Source organism: Tachypleus tridentatus, chromosome 3, assembly GCF_004210375.1.
Source record: "Tachypleus tridentatus isolate NWPU-2018 chromosome 3, ASM421037v1, whole genome shotgun sequence".
Taxonomy (NCBI): Eukaryota; Metazoa; Arthropoda; class Merostomata; order Xiphosura; family Limulidae; genus Tachypleus; species Tachypleus tridentatus.
This window is the reverse complement of record NC_134827.1, coordinates 2,599,429-2,626,712: the sequence shown is the minus strand read 5'-3', so window position 1 is coordinate 2,626,712 and position 27,284 is coordinate 2,599,429. Positions and strand designations below refer to the sequence as shown.

The 27,284-nt window shown below is 32.8% G+C and overlaps 1 long non-coding RNA gene and 1 pseudogene across 1 annotated transcript in view; both read right to left on the bottom strand.

Annotated features, from left to right (window-relative positions):
• Positions 1–1,560: 1,560 nt before the first annotated feature.
• On the bottom strand, positions 1,561–3,537 carry LOC143246215 (5-hydroxytryptamine receptor pseudogene; annotated as a pseudogene).
• A 151-nt stretch (positions 3,538–3,688) lies between these two features.
• Positions 3,689–27,284, bottom strand: part of LOC143246005 (uncharacterized) — a 144,010-nt gene continuing 120,414 nt past the window's right edge. Inside the window, exon 4 of the long non-coding RNA XR_013025718.1 lies at positions 3,689–4,290. This is a non-coding gene — a long non-coding RNA (uncharacterized LOC143246005). The remainder of the gene's footprint in view (positions 4,291–27,284) is intronic.

The following is a 27,284-nucleotide window of genomic DNA, read 5'->3' as shown; positions in this document are numbered from 1 at the left end:
GGCTTAGTAGCAGTTTTTCCCAGTGGTAGCATAAATATTTGTCTTCTTGTCCCTGCATAATTTGAAATGAAATGTATTTTGTTGGGAAACATGTTCCAGCCAAGGAAACTATGAAAGCCAAGTTTCTTAACAACTCTGTGAAAATCGCGGGTATATTTCTTTTCACACCGACAGTCTGATCACTGCTGCAAGCTTCAGTTTCTTCAGAGCTGCCTTTTCTTTTGGAAGTGGATTTCCCATCATCAGTTGATGTTGTTGATTCGACCTTCTTTTGAAAAAACTTGATATATCTGTTTGGACGTCTTTTTATCTGATCTAGGAGTTGTCATGATCTCAATTCAAACACATGTCAAACGAAACTTGGGATTTTCACTTTGATATAGACCATATGTTGGTTTGACGAAAGTCAGGTATTCTCTGATTATTGTTTGTGTATCACGAGTAGAATCAAACATGTAGCATAAGAAATGAAACTAAAAGAAATCATTAGCACAGCTGAGTAATAATTTTTTTTAATTTAATTTGTTAGTTGTCATATACCTGAAATCATAAAAATACATATATAAAAAATATAGATTACAGTCAGTGGTAGTTTTAAAAGACGTTTCTTGTTTCTTCAACTCGCTGGGGGGCGCCTCTGGTCACTTGTTATCATTAATGGCGTGGATGGCGATAAAAACCACGAAAGCTGTTAAGACCGAAAGTTGAGCAGAATAAATAAAGGAAAACCATCCAAAACCGAAAAATTATTATCTTTTGCCAGTGTGGCGAAACCAACACTAGAGTATTTTAGCCACAGACTGTTTCTTTTCGCCAATGGCGATGTGGCTAATGGCTAGCGGAAGCCTAGACTAGTTACAGTTAATTATGTTAATTAACTTAACATTTGACTAATGTTTCCAGCTAATGTTTCTTTGAAGTTTTTAATGTTTTAACATCACAGTTTCTAAGTTTTCCCTAGTAATGTAATACTAATCAGTTAAATTTGTTAATTATAGTTCAGTAGGAAACACTTTTTAGTTGTCATTTTCTTAAACATATTAATAATATTGACCATATAATTTCTAAATATTATTTAAGAAATGTAATATAACTTATTTTTATGCTTATATTTTACTTAAAAACTATAACCATTTGGGATTCTAATGTAAAATATTCTGTCTGGTAACTTGTTTTAAACATATCTTAGTAAAAAATACGAAATTCATCAGAGTTTCACAGTCACAAATTTGTAACTGACGAAAGGCACAGAAGCAGTTTCAATGGTAGACTAACGGTTTATTCTGATGTACCAATAGAAATTAAATTTTTTGAATCAATATGTTGGTTTTTTTTAGTGTTCACAACAATCATTATTCAAATACAAACATTTTTCGGATTACAGATTGATAACCAAAGTATATCGCCTACTACTCAAAAAATGTTTCATTAGGTCAGGTAATTATCTCAGTTATGATACACTTCGATAAAAGGAAAGTAATAAATAAAGAGTTGTATTTGAATAATGTTCACAAAGTAAATCAAAACATCGTCCAAGAAATAGCAGCACATCAAAGTTTATTAGACATATCTACAATAACACATAAATAGTTCGACACAACTGTTTTAAACCATTGACTCCACAAAAGCATTCCAAGTTTTCTGTGGCACGTAATCGGGATCGTCAGATGTGTACGGATTTGCAAAATGAGCCCCAAGTGAAGCAAATCTATACAGAACTGACGTCAATACCTAGATATACATAAAGTCAACTGTTTTATCTCTGCATATGTTCACAAAATAGGCAAAGCAGAAGATATGTTGTACTATGATATTTCACACCCTGCCTTTTTATATATTGTTTTCTTCGTTTTTAAGAGAAAATAACCTTTGTTACTTTCCTGAATAGCATATTTCTTTCAAAATTCAGTTTCGACTGGATTTCCGCATAATTATTAGCTTCCCGTTATGGCACCGGTTCAAGAACAGAAGAAGGTTTTATTAAATGCAAGAGTTTGTAAAAATGTTTTTAGTAATAACTGGTTCCTCCAAGCTATTCGAGGAAAATATTGTGATTTAACTCAGTAGAGAAGATGTAGATTGCACTTGTTGATTTTCTACCATTCAGTTACTGGCAGAGTGACTCAAATAAATGTTTATATTGTGTCACAATTTAACGACTAGTGCCTACAGTACGACGTTGTTTTTTTAGTGTTACAGTTTAAAGATTAGTGCGTACGCCGTTGTCTTTTCAGCTCTCCACACATCATCTTTTTAAATGCGGATCGAAAATCAGGACTGAAAATGGTATAAATGATAGGATTTAACATAGAATTAACGTAGCCTAACCAAAGAAGAAAACTGAAAAGAACAGCACTTGGTTCACATAAGGAACACAGAGACATCAACAATGCCATTACAAAGAACGGTAACCAGCATATAACAAAAACTCCAGTTATAATGGCAAGGGTCTTGGCAGCCTTTCGTTCTCGCTTTGCTTCCAAGGATTCCTTGGTTTGTCTCTTCTTTTTCTGGAGCATCTCTACTTGAGTATTGTTTGAATGGTGGGTATTCAGGCCATTAGTTGTACTGGTTGTATCCGGGTTTGATATCTGAGAATTCAAGTTTGAGAACGATGTCATCTCACTACAAGAGGGTACAGATGCTGTCAGTGTTGAAGACTTTTTTCTGTTTTCTTTATTTGTTATTTTTCCAGGTTTGTGACGAATTCGTTTCCTGGCTTCTCGGAAGATTCGAAAATATAGAATCAAGATTAATACTAGCGGTACGTAAAAAGAGGAAAATGTAGCGAACACCTGATAAGAAACGTCCTGACTAACAAGACACCTCTTCTCGTCTTCTACTCGTTTTAAAAAGTCGGGGTCTTTCCATCCAAAGATAGGAGCCAAAGAAACTACAAATGCAACAGCCCAAACTATAAAAATCATAGTGCCGATGTGTCGAGCGCTACGATTTCTGACATAGTCAACTTGTGTTACGGCCCAGAACCTGTCAACAGCAATGGCCAAGAGATGAAGGATAGAAGCTGTGCAACACAGGACATCAAATGCAGTCCACACATCACAAAGAGCAGCGCCAAGAATCCATTCTTGAGTAACTTCATACACAGCTCCAAGTGGCATTACAAGACAAGCCACCATTAAATCAGCTACTGCTAAGGAGAGTACTAAATAGTTTCCAACACACTGCAAATTTCGGTCCATGAAGATAGCCACAATAACGAAAACATTCCCAATAACCGTTGCTAAAATAAGCAGTCCAAGAATAACGGAGGTTATGCTCATGAGCACAATGTCCTCTGGCGGCTGAATAGGAATATCGCTACTTTCTGTAAAGTTTGTTGTGGAGTTGTTCGCTAAAGTTTCGTACACATTCATAGACAAATTATCAAAACTTAAGTCTGCTATAATGTCAATATCATCATTCCATATAGTAAAAGTATACCTCTGTGAATGAGTTCTCGTTTCGTTCATGGTAAATAATCACAACTAGATATCACAAGCTCAACATAAAGAAGTAACTGCAAAAATAATTGCAGAAAAGATCACAATATTTCAGATATTTTATATAAATAAAAAATAATTATTAGTTTAAACAAAAAATGTATTATAACTTAACAGATTTAAATTTTTCGAATATAAAACAATATTTTATCAAATAACTACATGTTTATTGTTGTTATCAAATTTCCTTTTTTCTATATAAACAACTCCAGTGGATTCGACCAATTAGTTCTAAATAACAGTATTACCCCCACAGTAACATATGATAACATTAAAGGTCAAATCACTCAATGTAAGAGTAGAACAACATAATAATTCTTTGTTGCCCTAGCTGCTCAACATTGTAAAACTTCCATATAAAAACAATATTTTAAAATATTTTCTTTAACTTGGCCTAACAGAAATTCTTAGAACATTTACAGTTCTCATTAATATATTCTAGGAAGAATGTTAAAACAGAGTGAATCCAGTGGTATTGGAAGTTCTTCTTAGACATATTTTTTCTTTCTTTTTTTAAGCGGACAATTTCATAATCGGATTATACACTTAGTGGAAACATTCTAATTAATAATCTTCTACAAACCACTTCATTATTTGTAAGAAATTAGAACGCTGGCATAGCCTGGAGCCTGTATGCAGCATTCGAAAATGTTTATCATCGGACTAGATATTTAAAAGAGGCATTCCAAATTATAATTGTCCCTAAACCACTTTCTCATGCATAGCAGAATAATACTTCGGTGTGACTTGAAGCCTGTGTGCAGCATTCAAGAATTTTCAATATTATCTGAAAAACAATAAAAACATCCATAAAAAAAACGATTATTAAAATATTTTGATTCAGTGATGTATTATATAATTTACTAAATGTACTCTAATAACGAGCTAAAAGATAAAGAGTTTTTTAATCGATAGAGACAATACAAAACTGAAAAAGAAAAACAAAACCAACAGCAACAAACCATCATTTTTTTAGCGACTAAAGTATGTTTCGTGATCGTTTGTTCAATCTGATGTTACAAACTTCTAAAGGTTTACAATCGTTATCATTACAAATACAACTCAGCCACGAATAAATGTTTGTTACATTAGTTTCGTTCTCTTGTGTTTTAATATTTGATCTTTTTACTCTATATATTTATCTATACGGTAAATCTGCTTTTCAATTATATTGGACACATAAAAGCGAGTAACGACAAGCAGAACAATAAAATTTTCTAGAGAAACTAGCATCGACATGAAGAACAACAGAAATACAAAAAATTAAATATATATATATATATTAAAATATGTATGTCCATCATTAAGGTCATTTTAAACATGATATAAATATGTAAAATTGAATAAAATATTAACTACCCTGTCTCTCAACTCGTTAGGTAAAACAATACTATCTGAAACAAAGGATTATATTTTGACCGCACCAGATTTAGATTGAACAGATTACTATTTCGATATTTACATTTTGGTCTTTTTGACGTAACGTTTATATTGCACTGCAACCCAAGCTAAAACTTCAAAAAATTTAAATTTGTTTACAAGAACGGTGAATGTAACGAATGCAGTAATCATTGTGAAAAAGCAGTTTTACGTGATGCAACATGTCGGAAAGTGTGTCTTAAAAGAACTCAGTCATATATTAACATATGAGTAAGAAGACATGTAGAACATTTGAGCAGGTAATGAATTAAATATAAGGAATATAACAACAAAGCACAATTTAAGAAACTGGTATAAAAACAAGGTAATAAATATAATGTTTTATTCTGTTCGATAGTGGAGATTTCAAACTCTTTGTTATTTCATATAGTCGAAAAAATGGTGAACCATCATCAGATTAGAAACCATAAAAGTGCAGTATCATCAGAATGCTTTTCCATAAAAAGCTAGTCAAAGCGGAGAATTCCATTAAACATATTATATTGTTAAGTAAGAAAGTTTCTCAAACAGCAAAACATTGTGAAATAAGAAGGGAAAAACGAAACAATTTAACATGATGTCATAAACCGCCTGTTTACCTAAATCATAGACTGCAATTACTTAATTATTAATGAAGAAGCTCTCTAAAAGGATAGCTATCTCAGTTTAATAAATACGGATGGAAGCCATAATTCAACATATAATTTAGTTTAATTACGTATTTCAGGTTAACATTATATAAGGGAAGATGATTTTATCATTATGGCCGTATTTTATTCTGTACTTCTGCTCATTGATTAAAAGTTTTCAGCACATTTCTCCAGATTTGTAGCTACAGCTTTGATACAACAAGCTGGAACTGATACTTTGTTGAATCGTACTGGAAACAGGCTTGGACTGGTACTTTGTCGAATATTACCAGAAGCAATCTACGACTGGTAGAGCTTTGAATCTTACCTGACATAGGCTGAGACTGACGTTATGCCGAATCTTATCGAAAACAAGCTGGAACTGATACTATATTGAATCTTACCGGAAATAAAGTGGATTTTTACAGCTTTGAACCTTACCAGAAACAGGTTGATACTGGTATTATGTCGAATCTTACCGGAAATAAGCTGGAACTGATATTATATTGAATCTTACCAGAAATAAACTGGATTAATACAGCTTTGAATCTCATCATAAACAGTCTGGGACTGGTGCGATGTCGAATCTCACTGGAAACAAGCTGGAACTGATACTGTGTTTAATCTTACCAGAAACAATCTGGGACGGGTACAGTGTCGAATCTTATCGGAAACAAATTAGAACTAGTAATGTGTTGAATCTTATCGGAAACAAATTAGAACTAGTAATGTGTTGAATCTTATCGGAAGCAAATTAGAACTAGTAATGTGTTGAATTTTACCGGAAATAAGCTGGACTGGTACAACATTAAACCTTACCAGAAAGAGACTAGGATTCGTAAGTGTTAAATCTTTCCGAAAATTATCATATAAAGAAGTGAGCTATCTTCGACTAATCACTGTTCGTGTTCTAAACTGACTGATTATAAATTTATATTTTCAAACTAATAACAACTTACTTGACATTTTCCTGCTATATAGAGGCGTGAATGATCTACAACTCGTTTTCTTTCAATTATGTGGATTTAAGCCTAATATCTCTGCCACATTATCACTACATCATAAGAAAAATGTCTCTCCAGGTGTTAATTGCTACTTATACTTCTAACAACAAGAGGAAAAAAGGAAACAGTGAAAGAACATCAATAAACTTATAATTAAGGTGGATAGGTTTTTGTTATTATGTTTGTCCTTTTTTTTTGTATCCTCGATCATCACTAAATTTTTATCTGTTGAATCTACACTACTGTAAATAAATGAATATTGTCAATTGTATTCATATTTCGTTTATTGCTGATAACATGTGAGGACCTTAGGAGCAATAAATTTGTTTTTGTATTTCTTTAAATTGTAAAATATTCAGTTATGAATTATTATTTTTACTTCTGATCTTCTCTGTGGAATGGTCTAATGATTAGCGTAACCAGACAGTATGTCTGAAGGTTTATTATTATTTTCTTCTTGATACAGCATAATAGAGCTCTGCGCTTTGGGCTGTGGATGCACTGAAACAGTGACTGTCAAATACCATTCTCGTAAGTTAGCACTGGACGTGCGAACGAGGTACTTTCCTTCTAGCCTATTAGTTCTAATTAGTGACGTCTCTGGGTAAATATTTCTTGTAAAGTGTTTGTGCAAAAATTATAAACAAAATTCAAATCCCATCTTTATAATTATCTTACATTTGATAATAAGTTATTAATAATTGCTGCCTGTGCTAAACGGATATTTAGAGAAAAACAGCATGACTGTATAATCATTAGTTCCTAATATTACAAGAATGAAAAATGGCGCAATAAACAACACCGTTTTAAACCTAGCGGTTATCCCAAACTTCTACAAATACACACCCTCAGTGACTCAGCAGTAACTTTGAAGACTTATAATGTTAAAAATCACGTTTTAATACACATGATGGACACGTCACAAAGAGCACATTGTTTATATTTGTGCTTGACGATAAACAAACTTTACAAACACATCTATACACCCTAAGGTAAGACGTGCAATTTTTAGTTCTTAAGTTAAAGCATTATTTAATGTTGCCAATCAGTCTTACTTTCCCTTCCTCTGAGACTTAGAGTGTTCTACAAAGTAGCAAGGGTTGTTTTTATATTAGATTTGTATTTTACTCTTTGCTCTCTTCCTATTCTTAGTTTGTTTTCAAATTATCTTTACGCAACAGTTTTACCCAATTCGATTTTGGTTTGGATTTTTACGCAAAGTCACACCAGGGGTATTTTCACTAGCTATTGATAGTTCTGAAATTATAGGTATTTTGTCAACAGCACATTTCATCAAACATTGGACTGCTCTTTTCTTACACAATAGTTGATTTTGACTCTTAATCTTATAACGTACTTACTGCCTCAAAGTATCGAGCAAGATTTTGCAAACCATTGATCCTCTCGGATTTTTAAGTCGACACATCAACCTCTGAGCCATGCCATTTCTATCTATACATAATTTGTGTGTGTTTTATTATAGCAAAGCCACATCGGGATATCCGCTATGTCTACCGAGAGGAATCGAAGCCCTGATTTTAGCGTTGTAAATCCGTAGATTTACCGCTGTCCCATTAGGGGACATATGCGTAGCTACTTCTCTGTTGTGTTCAAGCCCGACATGGTCACGTGACTAGGGCGCCGACTGGTAATCTAAGGGTCGCAATTCGAATCCCGTTACACCAAACACGCTCGCTCTTTCAGCCTTGAAGACGTTATACGTAACCTTCAATCTCACTATTCGTTGGTTAAAAAGTATCTCAAAAGTTGGCGGTGGGTCGTGATGAATAGTTGTTCTTCCTCTAGTTTAGTACTGCTAAGTTAGGAAAAACTAGCGCAAATAGCCCTCGTGTAGCTTTAAGCGAGAATTGAAAAAAAACAAAACTGTCGTGTTCCTTGTTTTTCCTTGACTCATGTATTCTACCCGCTACCACATAATATACGTTTCTGTTGTTACGTATTATGTGTGTATGTATATATATATATACACACACACACATACATTATTCTCTTCTGTCTGGCCCGATTGTGGCATACTAGTAACGGTGGGTCTAAGGGTATATGTTTTGTGTCCATTGTCTAAAAAATAATAGCGCTTCACGGTTTGAGAACATAGGTGTGTTGTAAGAGCGACTGTCAAATCTACTATTCTGTTACAGTATCCCAAAAGATAGAGGTAGGCGCTGCTAACTATCTGTCTTTTATTGAAACTGTTAATTGCAAATTCAGAATAAATGGCTGAAAACTCTCGTGTAGTTTTTGGGGAAAAATACAAAATAAACAAATATATAAACAAATTGGTTTATTTAGTTTGGTTCATTTTGAATTTCGCGCAAAGCTACACGAAGACTATCTGCGTTAGCTGTCCCTCTCTTTGACATCATCCAATGTTGTATATCCAGTATGATGCTTGATAATAACTCTTATCTTTGACATCATTCAATGTTGTATATCTGTAATGGTGCTTGAAAACAGCCTTATCTTTGATATCACTCAATGTTGTTTATGTGTATCGATGCTTGATACCGGCGTCCATTACCTTAGTCTTTCTATTTCGAACTCCATATAATCATTGTACACACTGAACAGAGAAATGGCTTTACTCAAATAATAAATCTTTCTCTGGAAAGATAAAGCATAACTAGAAATGAATTTTTGTCTTCATATCTCCTTTATTATATTCATTGTTAATTTTTTTTTCATTTGTATATTCAATTTATGTTTGTTTTTCAAGTTTATTTGTTTTTCAATAAATCCTATTGTTTCTGCCTTAACGAAACTTCCTCCTACAAGTTCTCTTATCCGTATCATCACTTTCCATACTTCAAAGACTGATATCTAGCACACAAGTTCTCTTTTGTTTTTCATTAAGGTTGATAGCTCGTTATTTCTTCTTTTCTTATATCATGCTCTCTTTTCTTGCTTTGTTTTTAACAGAAAAAATATCTTTCTTCCCTCTTTTCTTGTGAACTAAAGAGATTGTGATATAAAGCTTAAATCTGTGAAACTTACTCAGAAAAATGAGTTGTTGTTTTCTTCCTGTTTTCTTCAATACACAGAAATTTAAAAATATGATCCCACCCTACAATGGCTTAACAGTAAGTTTTATGATTTTATCGATAAAATTCAGGGTTTCTATGCCCACAGTAGGCACAACACAGATATTCCATGTGTTGCTTTGCACCTGACAACAAAATAAGATCTAAGAGTCACTGACTTAGGACATAAGGGCGTTATCATACGGAAGACTATTTTGTTTGTTTGTTTTTTTAGAATTTCGCGCAAAGGTACACGAAAGCTATCTGCGCTAGCCGTCCCTAATTTAGCAGTGTAAGACTAGAGAGAAGACAGTTAGCCATCACCATCCATCGCCAACTCTTGGGCTACTCTTTTACCAACGAATAGTGGGATTAAACGTCACATTATAACGCCCCCAGGACTGAAAGGACAAGCATGTTTGGTGTAATGAGTATTAGAACCCGCGACCCTCGGACTACGAGTCGAAAGCCTTAACCACCTGGCCATGCCGAGCTTCATACAAAAGAAACCCATACCAGTAGTCTAATATGCTGGCAACCATATTTAAAATATTACTTCCAGAAAAATTTTCTATGTTGTCTCCTTACCTCTTACTAGATCTGGTGTTTGATTGCAGGCAGGCCAAGTGTGATTCATTGATGACCGTACTGTACTATGGATATGCGAGTCTGACGTTAAAGTCCTGTTCCTGCAAAAATATCATACCTACATTTTGCGACTAGAGGTGTGTCATAAAGGTAACAGTCAAATCAGACTTGTCAGCCATATAACAGTAGCACCAATAGATGACGATGGAGTGCGGTTGACTAGTTGCCTAATTATCAGTTCTAAAGTTAGGGCCAGTTAGAGCAAATAGATCTTGAGCAGCTTTACGCGAATATTCGAAAACAAAAAAATAAATCATCGTCAGTTCATACTATTTCTTGTTTCAACATGTTAGGAATTTCGGAAAACAAATTTCATATAAGCGTTGTTGTAAATCTGAATTATATTTGTTAAATGTAAAACAGTTGCCGATCCTCAATCGTGGAATTAAGGGGGCTATATACAGTCATGTGAAAAAGTTAGGACACCCTATAAAAGTCTGTGTATTTTTATAACATTTTTGGATATATAGATATTTAATTTCAATTTTAACAATACTGAGAGATTATAGGAATATAACTAAACAATTAAAACTAAAGAAACACTTTTCAAGATCTTCTGTAAATGTAATTCTACTAAGATGCATATTCTAACTGAGGAAGAAGTAAGGACACCCTACCCCCTAATAGCTAGTGTTACCCCCTTTAGCTGAAATAACTGCAGTGAGACGCTTCTTGTAGCCATCTACCAGTCTCTGACATCGGTCTGAAGAAAGTTTGCTCCACTCCTCAATGCAGAATTCTTTCAGCTGTGAGAGGTTTGAGGGGTTTCTTAAATGTACAACCCGTTTCAAGTCACCCTACGGCATCTCAATGGGATTAAGATATGGGCCTTGACTCGGCCATTCCAGGACTCTTCACTTCTTAGTGGATTTACTGGTATGTTTTGGGTCATTGTCGTGTTGCAGGGTCCAGTTCCGCTTCAGCTTTAATTTTCGTACAGATGGTCTCACATGATCCTCAAGCACCCTCTGATACACAGTAGAATTCATGGTGGATTCTATGATTGTGAGCAGTCCAGGTCCTGCTGCAGCAAAGCAGCTCCAAACCATGACACTTCCACCTCCATGCTTCACAATTAGTATGAGGTTCTTTTCCTGGAATGCTGTATTTTGGTTACGCCAAACATGTCCTCTGTTCTGGTGCCAAATAATTCAATTTTGGACTAATCTATCCAACGAACATTATTCCAGAAGTCCCAGTCTTGTCCACATTCTCTCTGGCAAACTCCAGTCTGGCCTTGATGTTTCTCTTAGAGAGCAAAGATTTTCTCCTAGCACACCTCCCATGCAAATTAAACTAGAGGCATGCACTTGCACATCAACAGTAGCCAGAGCCTGCTGTAGGTCCCGTGATGACATGTTAGGGTGTTTGGAGACCTCTTTCAGCATTTTGCGGTCTGCTCTCGGGGTGAACTTGCTTGGATGACCAGAGCTGGGTATGTTGGCAGTTGTTTTGAAAGCCTTCCACTTGTTGACTATTTTCCAGACAGTGGAATGGCTAATTTCACAATCCCTTACCAGACTCATATGCTGCTATAATTTTCTTACTGAAGGCCTCAGACAGCTCTTTTGCTCTCACCATGGTGCTCACTCTCACTTCAACAGTCAGGAGCACACCAAACTAAATGTCTGAGGTTTAAATAGGGCAAGCCTCATTCAAAATGCTGAGTAACGATCTTCTAATCACGTGCACCTGGTGTGATACACCTGTGTGTGAGTTGATCCATTTTAAGTAGGAATAAATGTGGGAGTGTCCTAACTTTTTCCTCAGTTAAAATACGCATTTTTGTAGAATTACATTTACAGAAGATCTCAAAAAGGCTTTTCTTCAGTTTTAATTGTTTACTTATATTTCTATAATCTCTCAGTATTGTTAAAATTGAGATTAAATATCTGTATATCCAAAACTGTTACAAAAATACACAGGCTTTCATAGGGTGCCCTAACTTTTTCACGTCACTGTATACAGGAGATAGAACGTTTTTTTGTGAATATTCCAAGAATAAGACATATGTTTGGTCTTTGTTTCGTAATCACATGTCTGTTTAAATTTAACCAAGAAAAGTACAGACATATGATACTATGTTATATAAATAAATAAATTTCGTTCGTTAAAGGATCTCTTCTTCGGTGTGCAATAAATTCACTTGAGATATTTGTGTCAGGTAATTCATTATCGTTTACAAAATATTTCTCTTCTCTAACATGTTTGCTTTTCCTAAGACAAGTTATGTATCATAATTAATCATGTACAATTATTACTTGCTCTAAACATTTGAGTGCGAATATATTCGTAATTTTTTTTGGACTTTTAATTTGTAATGTTTAAATTAATAGTTTGGAAATGTAACAATAAATAAGTAAAAAGACAATTTTCAGAATATGCGAGTGAAAGTAAGAAATAATACATAACGAACAATATGTCACACAATCCACAATACTCAGTGCCAACAAGGTCTTTAATATCAGGATTCATCAGACAGGCTGGAATGCTTCAGTCTAAGTAGGAGTTAAGACACTACTTATAGTATCAAATTTTATAAACAGCTGCAATGGTGTGAACAAGATTAAGTTGGTGGTGTGTAATTTTTATCACTTTCACTTAAGTCACTCATAAATCAAAATTAGGGTAAAGATTAGTAACACAATATCGCTAATTTATTTTTACACCAATTATTTATTTATTATTATTTATTTTTACTTCTCTTTTACACAACTTTACTTGTTATTCAGGAGATCCGATGGAACAGCAAACTCATCATATATGAAGTGGAAGATACATCTATGCATTACACATTTTGAGATAATTATAATATTACTCTTACGAGAGAGCTTGATATAAAGAAAAAAGCAACTTTCGTCTAGGTGAAAGCTGTAAACCGTGATCGTATGTTCACGTTAAAATTTTCCAGATTTCAAATATATTTCTTGAAGGATAAAAATCAAGAAAATTTGAAAGAGACATATTATGAACTTCAAACTCTATACCTCTTCTTATATGAAAGAGAAATATATATTAAAGCGAGTTATAGAATTCCATCGGTTGTACTTTCCTAACACGGTCAAACTAACCTGGTAACATCAGCTTCAACAGCCTTTGCTGTGTAACTTTTTATCTTGTTTGATTAAACTAGAAACCAAGACATTTTCCAAACAAAGCACGTTTAAAGTAAATAACGAACTTCCCGTTTCCAGGCAATCTTGTAATCCGCTTAATCCAATAATCAACACACACACACAAACATCTGAACAACACGTGAAATAAGAAAAAAAAATACACAGGATTATTACGTTACGCAAAGAGTATGCAATCTATTACATCAGTAAGGACCAAGCCTAATGTGAGTATAAATAAAATAATAATCCATCTGAAAACCTGCTAGTCATTGTACTTGCAGAAAAAATATCACATAGTCAAAGAAATAGCTGAATTTTTTTAGAATAATGAAAAAATAATAGCATTGCCTCTTAGAATAAAAATTCCAAGCTATCTTTATGCGTTTAAATAAGTCCAAACAACACCTTTATTATTATTTTTAGAATACATTTGTTCACGCAATAATAAAGTTGGCTGTCAGGATAAAAGTGTCTAATAATTATTATTATACTTATGGATAAAATAGTCCAATTATTATTATTATCTATTAAAATAACAAAGCCAAAACAATAACTACACGTTTTTATATCTCATAGCTTTGTATAAGAAAACTGCTTATTAGAAATATAGCCAATATAATCATTTGCTGACATAAAATGGCTACACAAATAAAAAAGAAATAAAACTTCATTATGTCAAACCTGAAAAAGGATAGAAGTTATAGAACTTGTCAGAGATATATCATATGGTGAACATTTCAATTAAACGATATGCAACTTATACTTAACTATACCAACTGTACTACCTGTTAGTTTGTTTGTTTGTTTTTGAATTTCGCACAAAGCTACTAGAGGGCTATCTGTGCTAGCCTTCCCTAATTTTGCAGTATAAGACTAGAGGGAAGGCAGCTAGTCATCACCACCCACCGCCAACTCTTGGGCTACTCTTTTACCAACGAATAGTGGGATTGATCGTAACATTATAACGCCCCCACGGCTGAAAGAGCGAGCATGTTTGGCGCGATGAGGATGCGAACCCGCGACCCTCAGATTACGAGTCGCACGCCTTAACACGCTTGGCCATGCCGGGCCTGCTGTCTCTTAGAATAAACGTATCAAATCGGGATGGGAACGACCTAGTAATTAACGTATTAGGTTGCAGATTTAAGGGTCCGCCTTTCGACATGTGATATTATTGAACACACTCAGCACTTTCACATTTAGATGTGTTATGAACGTAACAGTTAAGCTCGTTATTTAGCTTATAGGGCAATTGATCTGTTTTCACTCTAATCAGTAGTTTAAATGGCGGTTATATGTAACCCTAAGTGTCTCCCAGAAGATAATTTTGTTTATCCTATGAGCAAAAGATGTCATTTATTATGAAAATTTCACTTTATAGTCCATTAAATAGCATTACTTGTAACAATACCATAATCCAACCAACAGTAATATTCGTTCATACAGGATTCATTATTCGAATATGATATTTTTATATGACTCTCAAACACGAATACCTACATTTATATGACTCGTGTATTGAAAGAAATTCACACTGCACGACAGCGTAAGAGTACGGATCGATTTGACGTGTACTCCTCATAAAGCTGGAGTACTTTCAGATAAAGATTGTAAAAACCAGTAGTATTTTATAAAGTAATGGTTTTCAGATCTTATCAGTGTCACATTAACACAGAAAGAAATCATTCACATTAAGACAGAACATCACATGCATTGCGGCAAAAAACTAACAATTTCTGGCGCCAACTGCCCAACAATTGTATTTCATTGATCATTTTACTTCACCATTAAATTAAACAGACTTGCAGTTGATTTTCATGTGAATAATATGCACATTTGGCAAGGAAATTAACTCAAGGAGTTTGATTTCAATACACAATAAAATCAAACAGCTTACGTTATATTTTTTTAATTATTGGCACTTGCGTAATGTCCAATGTTAAACATTCATACTTCTTTTTCAAACACCGATAATTTTTATACAATTCGAAAAATGAGACTGCTTTCAATTTTAAAATTACAATAAAATACAAATAACTTACGGTAAAGAGTAAAAATGTAATAAAAACCCGACGACACTGGAGAAAAAGGCTCTCACACACACTATGTGTTTTGATGTGTACTAATGTAAAATATTACACTCACGAGGGTGACATCAAAACTTGTAGAATTTATGAGACTGATTTCCAATATCCTCGGATTTTTTTTTTTATTATTTATCCTCTACAGTAAGTTACTTGTGATTTATTGTAATTTTGAGACTGGAAACACTCTCAATTTTGTAACTCTGTAAAAAATAATTGTTACTTTTAAAGAAATGTAAGTTTTCAACAGCTTATGCTATTCTATTTACTAATGTCTATATTATTTTAGCGAGCATAAACACTGAAACTACATTTTGAAAACGGACACCCACTTATAGTTTGTTTTTCCCTTGAATACAGTAACAATTACTTCCTAAATTTTTATGTATTTCTTTCTTGAATTATACATTTTTTTCAAACAGCGGTTAACTAAAATTATTTTACGACGCACGAAATCTTCATGTCAAAATTGAATAGGAATAATCGTCACTACCTCGGACATTTTTTCTTGTAATACTATTATTCATTTTTTTAAATACTTACAATTGTGTAAACAATTAAAAGAAAAACTTGCTATTGTCTGTAATTTACATGGTCAATGTTTACGTCTATGTCTACTCTCTCTTTGTCATAACATGCATGAAATGAAAATTTGTATTCACCTTTCGAATTGTTTTATCCAACAAATGGCTAAGAAGCAATCATGTAGACCAAAAGAGTCACTGTAAGTTAAATACAGTATGATGAATTTTGAACTTGAAAAAATCTAGCCCTGGTTAGTTTGAAGGCTTCCTTCCCTCTAGTCTTACACTGTTAAATTAGGGACGGCTAGCACAGACAGCCCTCGTGAAGCTTTTACGCAAAATAAAAAAAATCACAGAGACAATTTATTATGTAGCTTTATGCTTAACAACAAACCTTAAGTGCTTATTTTTACATTTTTTATAACACAAAACTTTTTTTTATTTCGAACATGCCACCAAGTTCATAAATATAACACGTAAAATTATGTATTAAACATTTAAGTTAGGGATCAGGTAACATTACACTAGCAGTTAGTAAATATATATTAAATATTAAAGATAGACTAACAGACTATCAAAATCAATCGGGTTGGACAAGCATTTGCCTCGAAACTAAAGTGTACTTGACGTGGCATTAACTACATGAAATATTAGAAAGTGTCTTTGTTCTGTTTCGTGAAGAACGTTTGTCGAGGAGTGTGGTGTATACAAATGTATTATAGTTTAAATGTAACGTTCAAGCCTATTTCGAAAATACTCAATAGAACCAAAATCTATTGTTTTTCTGATTAACAAAGATGAACAACTTCTCTTTGAACTAATCTCAGACAATACGAAAGGATCAACTGTTGCATTAATTACGGTCTTAGAAGAGCAATTTCTTATTAAAGAAGAATTGAATGGGTAGGTATGGTTCGTAAAAACATTTAAATACACTCTAAATGATAATTGCATTTTTAAATAAATCAAATGACCGAACCTTTGCAACGGAAATATTCCAGCATTTTGCATTGTCGAAATGATACAAGCATAGCTAAATGTCTCATGCTGTTCACCACGTATTTATTGTCAGTACAAAAAAAAAAGGCATTAAAAAAACTAATGAGATTCCCCATCACATTTTCGAGCCATTCACTGTCCATAGTTTGTGATATAAGTATCAGTAAAAATATAATATTTTCTGGTATATACTGGTATATAATGGTATACTTGTTCTATTTCATTTGCTACTGTTGACAGATCTTAATGTCAAATGTCTTTGAATAGCAAGTCCGTGAAACGGTCTTTGATAACTATATTTCTTCTAAACGAGCACTCAGTACTATGATTCTTTCTAAACTTTCTTGCTCGCACCTGGTGTGTCCTTGACTACAAATTCTATGAATGTGTTTTTAAACCTCAAAGAATCATCAAACATACCAGTGATCACTGTATCTTGCAATTGTGTTTGTGGGTATTTTATTAAATTAGCCACCTAGTACTATTTTAATCAAGCATAGTTTAGATTTAGATTGTTTGTCAAAGATCCTAATAAAACGACCACTTAGCATTATTTTAATTAAGCACAGTTTAAGATAAGTGTTTGTACGTGTATCACGTAAAATATAAGAAGTACTGAAATTGGCATTGAAAGCAGATCAACAAAGATGTAAGGTGTTATCCCTAGCGAATTTTTTGATATATTATTCCATTGAAACACAATAAAATTAATAAAATTTGAAAAAATTGTTTTAATACATGCAAAATAGCCTCAACTTTATCATTGAACAAAAACAAAAAAATATAGTTTTGTTGTAAGCAAATTGCACTGCTACTTATTATAATTGCAATATTACAGAATCCAGTTAGCCTCGAAGAAACCGCGAACGACCTCTTATTAACATAGCAACATGATTTTCCTACCAACTTTAAAATGTTGCAAATAGCAAATCCACAAATATTCTTTTACTTATAATATCATAGTAAAATCAACACTTGTTTTTAACTCAAACAACTTTTTTACATAATATTATTGAATCAAACCTGAAATTTGATATTTAAAAGTTATGTCATAGGCATGCTCTTTTGAAACCTTATCAGCAATATGTTCTATATTTTCACAAGCTTTGAAACCTGGGACAGTAGACAGCAAAGATGACAAAAGCAGAAAAGTTTATATTTGTTTTATACATCTCCGTTCTTGTGTTTACTAGATAAGATTTAGTGAACTTTTCACTCAGGAATATTATGTTGGAGATAAATATATCAGTGTTACGAAACTCATAATAAACTTAGATACCAAGATAGGTCTGATTGTTTCTAATATATTTTAAAACAACAACTGTTTTTTTTTATTTTGTAAACGAAAGCTTTATTATATGAGATTTGACACCAAGTTATTTATGATTTGACTTTAACTAGTAACTACCTGCTTTCCTCGTATCGATATCCGACGAAAAAACAGTCGCCGTGTGAATTTAACAAATAATAGCTAAAAAAGACGGGAGTTTTCAAGTCTAATGTGATTTGTCGTACGAATAACAGGAATACTGTAACATATTTTGTCGAAAACAACAATAAAATCTTTCAAAGTGATTAAACTAGTAAGATTGAGAAAAGTTAATTGAAAACAAAATTTATGGTTGTTTTTTTAAGTCAGCTCTAAGCTGTAAAGAGAACAATCATTCAATACTGATGTTTTCTAATATTTATGGTCTCTTAGTTGTTAAAAGTTCTCGCACATAGTTGTTTCGTTATAAAAAATTGTATAGTTTGAAGGAACAGAGTTTCACACATAATTTATCCAACATACAAATATAGGTTTCATTTGCATTTTTTTCAAGTAAAAACATTTTCATGTTATTAATAAGGCCCTGAATGGCCAGGTGGCTAAGGTACTCGACTCATAATCCGAGGGTCGCGGGTACGAATCTCCATCACACCAAACATGCTCGCCATTTCAGCGGTGGGGGCGTTATAATGGCACAATCAATCCCACTATTCGTTGGTAAAAGAGTAGTGTGATATCTTTTATGTAATATATTTGACAACATTCTCTTTCCTCTGAAAAGAATGTGTTTGTTTTTCCAAACTCCGAAAGTCTCATATTGAAAGTTTAATATGAGCCTTTCATAGTGAGTTTAAAGGGCCTTAGAAATTTATTCTAAGAATGTATTAACTTTCCCCATCTAGGACAGCGATAAGACTACAGATTTACAACCCTAAAATCAGCGGCTCGATTTCCGTCAGTGGACACATCAAACAGTCGAAAGTGAATTTGCTGTAAGAACACACACAAATAGATATATTAATTAGTCTCCTCCTAGTTTTAAATATGAAAAAAATATACTTCCTTTTCAAGAAGAGAAAACAATTATTAAAATGATTTCCTCTGGTTCATAAATTCCTACTCAGTAAAATTCTGTTGTTCAGTACTGCAAATATATATATACAGCATCACAAAATAACTTTCAAATTACTTCGACAAGCTTGTTATGAGATTCAGAGAAAAGTTTAAAGTAAAAATAGAGAAAAGGAGTTGTTTGTAGTAAAGCACAAAGCTACAGAATGAGCGATATGAGTTCTGTCTACAAGGGACATCTAAACCTCGATTCTATCGTTCTAAGTCTACAAACATACTGCTGTGCCATTGGGGGTCATAAGAAAGGAAACTACATTCCCAAAACCTTTCAGACCACTTCATCGAAGAAATCTGGTTTCAAACACAGGTATAAAAATGTTTAATTAAATATGTAAGAAAATGATTATTATTGTTTTCTCAAGGTAAAATTTGTACTCTCAGTATTCTATCAGGTACATAATTTGTTTTCAGGAACACCATTCGTCTTATTTCGTTATTTTTAGTAACATTGAATTAGAATCTAATGGAGAATCTTTAACGTATTTTACACCCCTCTCCACATTGTCTGAGGTAAGTTTAAAGCTTTCTAATTCTAAAACCCTGTTTCTGATGTCCGCGTTGCAAATATCACAGATAGCTCAATATGTGGCTTTGCGCGAAACAACAAACTAATATATCCCACAAACTGTTTGTCATTTATAACAACAACAACTATACATTAGTAACAATATTTACATATACAAATTACATAGACTAATTACAAAGAATAGCAACCTCAAGAAAAAAGTTAGCTATCGAACAGAAACAAATAGAGATTTTAATGAAATCTGTAAAATGTGAAACTAGACTATATTAGCTAAAATGCATAGCATATATGTCTGTGTGTAGCCTATTCTAATTTTAATTTCTGGGTAATTATCCAACGTGATTATGTTCTATACATTATTTCAGAGACGTGTTTTTTCACATTTTCAACACGTTTGCAAGACGTATTAACAGCAAATCGCACTTGTGAAATGCATTACACAAATGAGACGAAAATTATATTAAAATAAAAACACTATCAATATCTTAAATAAAATAAAAACTGTTCTTATTCTTTCGGGAACTATACTTCTTTTACAGCATGCAGAATACACAATCAGAAATACGACTACTAAATTTAAAATCCACTCCAATAAAAAAGTAAAGAAAATGTGATTTTAACAATGATGTAGTGTTAGCCTTCGAACTTTAAATAAATGGCAACAATTATACTTTCTATAGCAAAGTGGAAAAAAGAAAATTTCAAAAAGCATACAGATAATCATCCCTTACTTAAAATTCAAGTTTTTCCTTTCCATCTCTCTGTAAACAATCACCTATTTAATTTGGCATATAATACATTGTCCTAAGTTTGTATTTACTGAGATGTATGAAATCAGTGAGAAGAGAAATTGTTTATTAATAAATTTATAATTATCCATATATCACAATAAATTCTATATACTCTTTTTATCGATAATTAGATTAAGAAGTCATTACTTTAACGACCCCCAGTGGCTCAGCGGTATGTCTGTGAACTTACAACGCTAAAATCCAGGTTTTGATATCCGTGGTGGGCAGAGCACAGATAGCCCATTATGTAGCTTTGTGCTTCATTCAAAACAACAACAACAATTACTGTAAAGAAGAGGGCGCGGCTGCAGATGGAGGACGTTAAAAAGTTAAAATATTACAAATTTTTGAGAGTAATTTAATATTTATATCATAATTTATAGTAATTTGAGTGAAGTAACTAGATATAGTAATTTTGGTAAATAAAAGTAAAACGGTAAAACTAAAAGTTTATTGGTGTAATTTGACTACAACCTTAAAATAAGTTTAAAATGCATAACGTCAATTTAGGCATAGGGAAAAATTCAACTTAAGGTAAATCGTATTTGTAAATGCAGAGTAGATATCTTGTTTTATTAAATACATACAATCTACTAGCAAGTTTACTATCTTTTAGTGTTTTAAATTCAGCTTATACTCTTATAACTTACAGATATAAATAGATTATAAATCAGGTTAAATATATTTTAGTGTTAACGTTACGTATATTTTTATTCTAATAGGCCTTGCATGGCCAAATGGGTTAAGGCAATAGACTCGTAATCTGAGAATCGCGGGTTCGCGTCACCGTCGTACTAAACATGACCGCCCTTTCACCCGTGGGGGCGTTATAATGTGACGATCAATCACATTATTCGTTGATAAAAGAGTAGCCTAAGAGTTGGCGGTGGGTGGGGATGACTAGTTACCTTCCCTCTAGTCTTACGCGGCTAAATTAGGGTCGGCTAGCGTCTCCTTGAGTAGCTTTGCGCGAAATTCAATAACAATAGTTCTAATATTTTCTGTTTCTAAATTGACTCTCAGCTTTATATAATTAAAGGTAAACTTTAGTAGTGATCAAAATAATAGTATTGGTTTTTAAACGTTAAGCTTAACAGCATTAACAATATATTACTGGTAATGGTTTTTGGAACTAAGTATTTATTTTCAGATTATAAGTATAAATACAATGATTAAAACTAGTATAGGAGTTAAACATTCACAGTTTGTTAGGTGGAATGAATAGGTTTTATTTGTAAGCTGGCATGTACTTTTAAGTAAGTTAGTAATGAATATATGCAATTTTTATGCAGAGTTTATAGGTTGGTGGCTATCCTATTAAAAATAGAAGCAATAGATAAAGAGAAATGTAGATTATGGGAAACGGCAGCAGAATTTCAGAAGTTTGAGCATTTACATGCAAAAAATACATCAGCTAACAATAACTTTTAGGAAGTTAAAAGAGTACTATTAGTAAGAAAAGTAGAGAATTTAGTTATAATGAGCCTATTCTGTTAAGCAATGTATTTCAGCCCTTTGTTTCTGCATATGAGGAGCTAATGTGGGGAAACAAACGGGTCAGAGAAGGATGTGGATGATAAAGAGGTTATAGTTATTGGTGATTCCTTGACTGGGGAGGGATATTGAGAGAATAGTTTGTGGGGAAAGTAAAAATCAAATTAATTATGTTACCCAAGAGCATAAGTAAGAAAATAACTTACAAAGCAGAAGATATAATAAAAGGGGCTGGCAGAGATGCAGTCTTGATGGTGCATATAGAGACTAATGATGTAGGAAAAGGTAGGTCAGAGGAGTTAATTAATAAGTAAAAAAGGTTGATAATGGCATTCTTAAAAAAAAAGGCCATAACTTAATTTTGCCAGGGATACTGCCCGATATTAATTGTGTGAATGAAAATATAAATAAGTCACTAGGGCTAAATGTTAGGCTTAGGTTAGTTTGTAAGGATGAATAGATAGGTTGGGTTGGACTTGTGAGATTACTTCTGCGAGTAAAAGGAGCTTTTTGAAATGAATGGTTTACATGTAAATAGAATAGGTAATGGCTGGTTAACTAAGGCTATTAACTCAGCTGTAAGGGAAGTTTTTAAATTAGAATTAGACAGGAGTGAGGGCCAGGAAAAATTGAAAACAAAAAGAATAAGAGGTAGAGAAAATTTTAGCACAGGAAATGAATATAAAAATAGTTATAAGGATAGACTTAATTGTTACTATTGTAATGTTAGAAATATAAGAAATAAAATAGATGACCTTAGAGCATTAATAGGAATAGAAGCTTTTGATGTAATGTAATTAACTGAAACATGGTTAAACATAGATTATTTTAATGAGAGAATTTCTTTGAAATACAGGGTTGCAGGCTATTTAATAGAGATGGAGTATCAAAAAAGGGGAGAAGTGGCTTTATACGCAATATGTGAGTAACATTCCTGCTGAAGTTGAGAATATTAAAGATAATCAATTTGAGTTTCTACTAGTGGATATAAAGGGATAAGGCTTTTACTGAGAATATATTACAGAATACTAAACGATACTGATGAAATTAGTAAGAAAATTTTCAATAAGATTATGTTTCCAGCTGGTAATGAAGTCATAATAATTTCATACATATAGTTTGGGAAATTTTAGAGTTAACCAATGAAGGTGAACGGATTTTGGAAACTGTACAAGATGGCCTACTTAATCATTTAGTCCAGCAAAAAATGATATTTTACATTTATTGTTAACTTCAAATATATAAACGATCGAGAGGGTAGAAATTGTGGAACATCTGAGTGCAAGTGGTAATTGTTCCGTTAGATTTGATGTTTTGCAGCATACGAAAATAAGGAATAATGATATTGTGGTTACAAATGTCAAGAAAGTTAGTGAAACAGGAAATTAGACATTAAAAGATTGGATAAAATGTAAAAATTAACAAAGGTAAACAAAATATTAGAATGGGGTAGGAAGGACCCTTGACAGATGTTAAAGGAAGGCTAGTATATGATGATTATGGGATGGTTGGGTTATTAAACTGTCTTTTCTTCGGTTTTTTACAAAGGAAGATTTAAGCAGTATTCCACATCTCGAACAGTTCATAAATAGAAACAAGATGACTGCATTAATTCTAAGCTGGTTAAGAAAAACTTGGCTAGCTTCCAATCTTTAGGTACATGCCCACTGTTCACGGAATGAGAAGAAAAATATAGTAAGTGGCTCACATATCCAATTTTAAACATGCTTCAACAGTCTTTGGCAAATATTCTGTGGCGCAGGAGCCTTAACATTCTTTAAACTTCCCAATTTTGCTTAACCCTTAATGACAAAATGTTGGCAATCCAATAAAATCCTGCTTTATAAATATTTTGGTATTGCTGCTTCTGTAGATGAGAGTCAGGGTGAATATTCAGTATATCTGTTAGGGATTTTTTTTACTATAGAAATGGCTAAACATGTGTATATTTAAAAGTATACTTTAGTGTTTAAGTAAAAGGTGACTCTTGGTGACTGATTAAAAAAGATATGTTATACTGATTAATATTTATAAAAATAAGTATGAAAGATTATTATAAACAAGTAGTAGGTTTTAAGAAATTCAGTTTTTATATTACATGAAAAAATAAGCAAAGAATAAAAATTATTTTTCTGACAGAGAAGAAACAAATGAACGGAGATCACTGATTCCTGAATTTAGATTAATTCTGAAAGGATGAAGTGTTTATATTAGCAATCCAATAAGCTTCTTTTATTTCTCTATATGCTTTAATTTTTAATCTTGTTTCAATGCCAGTGAGAGTAACATTGTTAATTGAATGACCGTATTAGTTAAAGTGTTGAGCAACAGGGAAGTCTTTTTCGTGTTAAGGAAAAATTTATAATTGTTGAAATGTTCTCTGAGATTTGTTTGTGTATTTTTTACATACTGGTGATTGTATTTTTTAAACTGTGTAAGATAAATGGTGTTTTTTGTTCCACGAGTGACTTTTTTGGATATTTTAAAATTTCTTTGATTATGATCGTTAAAAATGAGTCAGTGGTTTATAAGAACTTACAGGTTTGACAACGAATTTTATTGCATGAATGACGACCATTTTTAGGTGGCATGTAATTCATTTTTGTGTGAACAGGGATATGTTTCAGAGTCCTGTTTTTTCGGTAGGAGACAACGGGAACTTTAGGAAATACCTGTTTAAGAAAAACTGTAACGTCAAGAAAGTTAGTCTGGGTAGGCGAGTAATCACAGGTAATCTTGATTGTTTTGTGAAAGGAGTTTGCACGCGTGATAAATTAAGTTATTTAAGACCGGTTGTTCAAGTGAGAAGTAAGTCGTCTAGGTAACTGTTCCATATATGAGGTTTTACAGAACTTAGTTGTAAAAGTTGGTATGACCCATAAAAATGTTGGCATAATTGGGATTTATTTTGGTACATATTGCAGTACCGTTAACTTGAATGTAATGCTTGTTATTAAATTCCAAGATGTTCGGAGTTAAACCCAGGCTGACAAGATCAGTTACTGTTTGAGATTCTGATGTGTCAGAAAGAGTTAATGCGGACTTTAGAGTTTTCTAGTCCTTTACCATGTAAAATATTGGTTTAAGGGAATAAATATCCATCGTACAAAGGAGAATATTGGGTGGTAACTTTCCGTCAGTGTCAACATCTATGATATTAAGAAAGTGGAGAGTATCTTTATCAAAGGAGGGAGGGTAGAAGGAGTACATTTTATGTGTTAGTCAACAAAAGCGGACAGTTTTTCAGTAGACAATGTTTGTATTAGAAATTGTGGGACAGCCAGAATTGTTTAGTTTGTTGATTTTGGGTAAGAGGTAAAATCTGTCAGGAAAAGCTTGTATGGATCTCAAATCTTGAAATGTTTCTTTGTTAATTTTATTCTTTTGGAGAAGTTATTTAAACTTATCGGTTACAGTTTTAATAAACTAAGATGTAGGATCATGGGGGAGTTTTTATGAAAAGTAGTGCCCTCCAGTTACCGGTTAACTTCGGCGATATAATCTTCTTTGTTAAAAAATAACAGTAGCTCTTCCTTTGTTTGCCAACTATATTATGATGTTATTCGATTTAAGATTGTTTAAAGCGCTTCTTTCATTTTGGTTAATATTATTAGGACATTGCTTGGAAGACTTTAAGGTCTGTATTATGTCATTTTCTACAGTGTCTCTCCAAGTGTGGTGTTCTGTTTGGTGGAGGTGTCCATAAAGACCTTTCTTTAAAGTTTAGTATACAATCATGTGAAAAAGTTAGTATACCCTACGAAAGCCTGTGTATTTTTGTAACATTTTTGGATATATAGATATTTAATCTCAATTTTAACAATACTGAGAGATTATAGGAATATAACTAAACAATTAAAACTGAAGAAAAGACTTTTCAAGATCTTCTGTAAATGTGTTTTATTAGGGGTTGAGGTTTTAAACTGAAACGTTTGTTCAGTGGCATCACGAAGAACTGTTTATACGTAGCCCCACATGTTAACTACTAGGCAATGTTCTGCATACCCCCAAGTGGCAAACTCACACTGCTAGAAATCGGGTTCGACACCCGCGGTGGACAGAGCACTCATAGCTCTTTATGTAACCCTGTGCTTAATTCCTAAAAAAAAATCACCTACACATTAGTGCGAAAAAATTTTCAACATATTAAATATTCGTAAAGCAAATTAAAAATTAGAACAGCATTTTATTTTAGAATTTTTATTTTATTGACTAAAATGTGTAGTTTCACTGAAGAAGAAAGAATTCGTGAATGAATAATAAATAATGAATAACTAATTGTGACGGGAACATCACATGTTATTTTATGTACTTTGTAGTAAATAAAGTTTTATACATCAATGTCTGTAAATACGTTGCTTCAAAATACTTTATCCATTCAAAAATTAAGATAATTCACACTCTTTTGGTTGAACGTGGTTTACTGATTAGCGTTTTTGAACTTTAACTAATCATTCGCGATTCGTTGTCGATTTTTGTCTGGAGTTACCGTATAGAAGTAATGATCAAATCTCAAAATTCGATCAACAAGTAGGCGGGTGGTTCTGTTGAATACCTAGCTACCTTGACCATAGACTAGAAATTAGAAATAATAGGGCAGCTATGTTCAGATAATTATTGAGGAGATCTGCAGTGGGCTGAAACAAACAATAACTTATGCCACGTAAAATGGTAAGAATAAACTGTTAAAGGATTCGAAAATCCCAGCAAATGAATGTTTCCATAATTTTATCATGAATCAATAAAGTAATTAATGATACTTTTAAAGCATTTGTAAATCCCAATAGAGGAATTTTTCCTATATTTTCATTGCCTAATTTCCTTTTAAAAGAATAATCTTAAGATTTATCAAACTGGTATGTGTGTCCAAATCTCAAACAACCCAAACTTATAAGATGGAAATCTCGTTTAACGACTTCAGATATACAGCAGAATAGAATATTCCAGTTTTTGTGTATTTTACAAGTTCAAGAATATACAAGAGTCAATTCAAACTGCCAAGTTAAGTAATACCTGATTATTATTAGACTAAGCCAAACTCGTATGATACTAATACCAAAAACGTTTCTATAGCAGCTAAAAGATCGGCAGTGAAAAGATCCTTTATG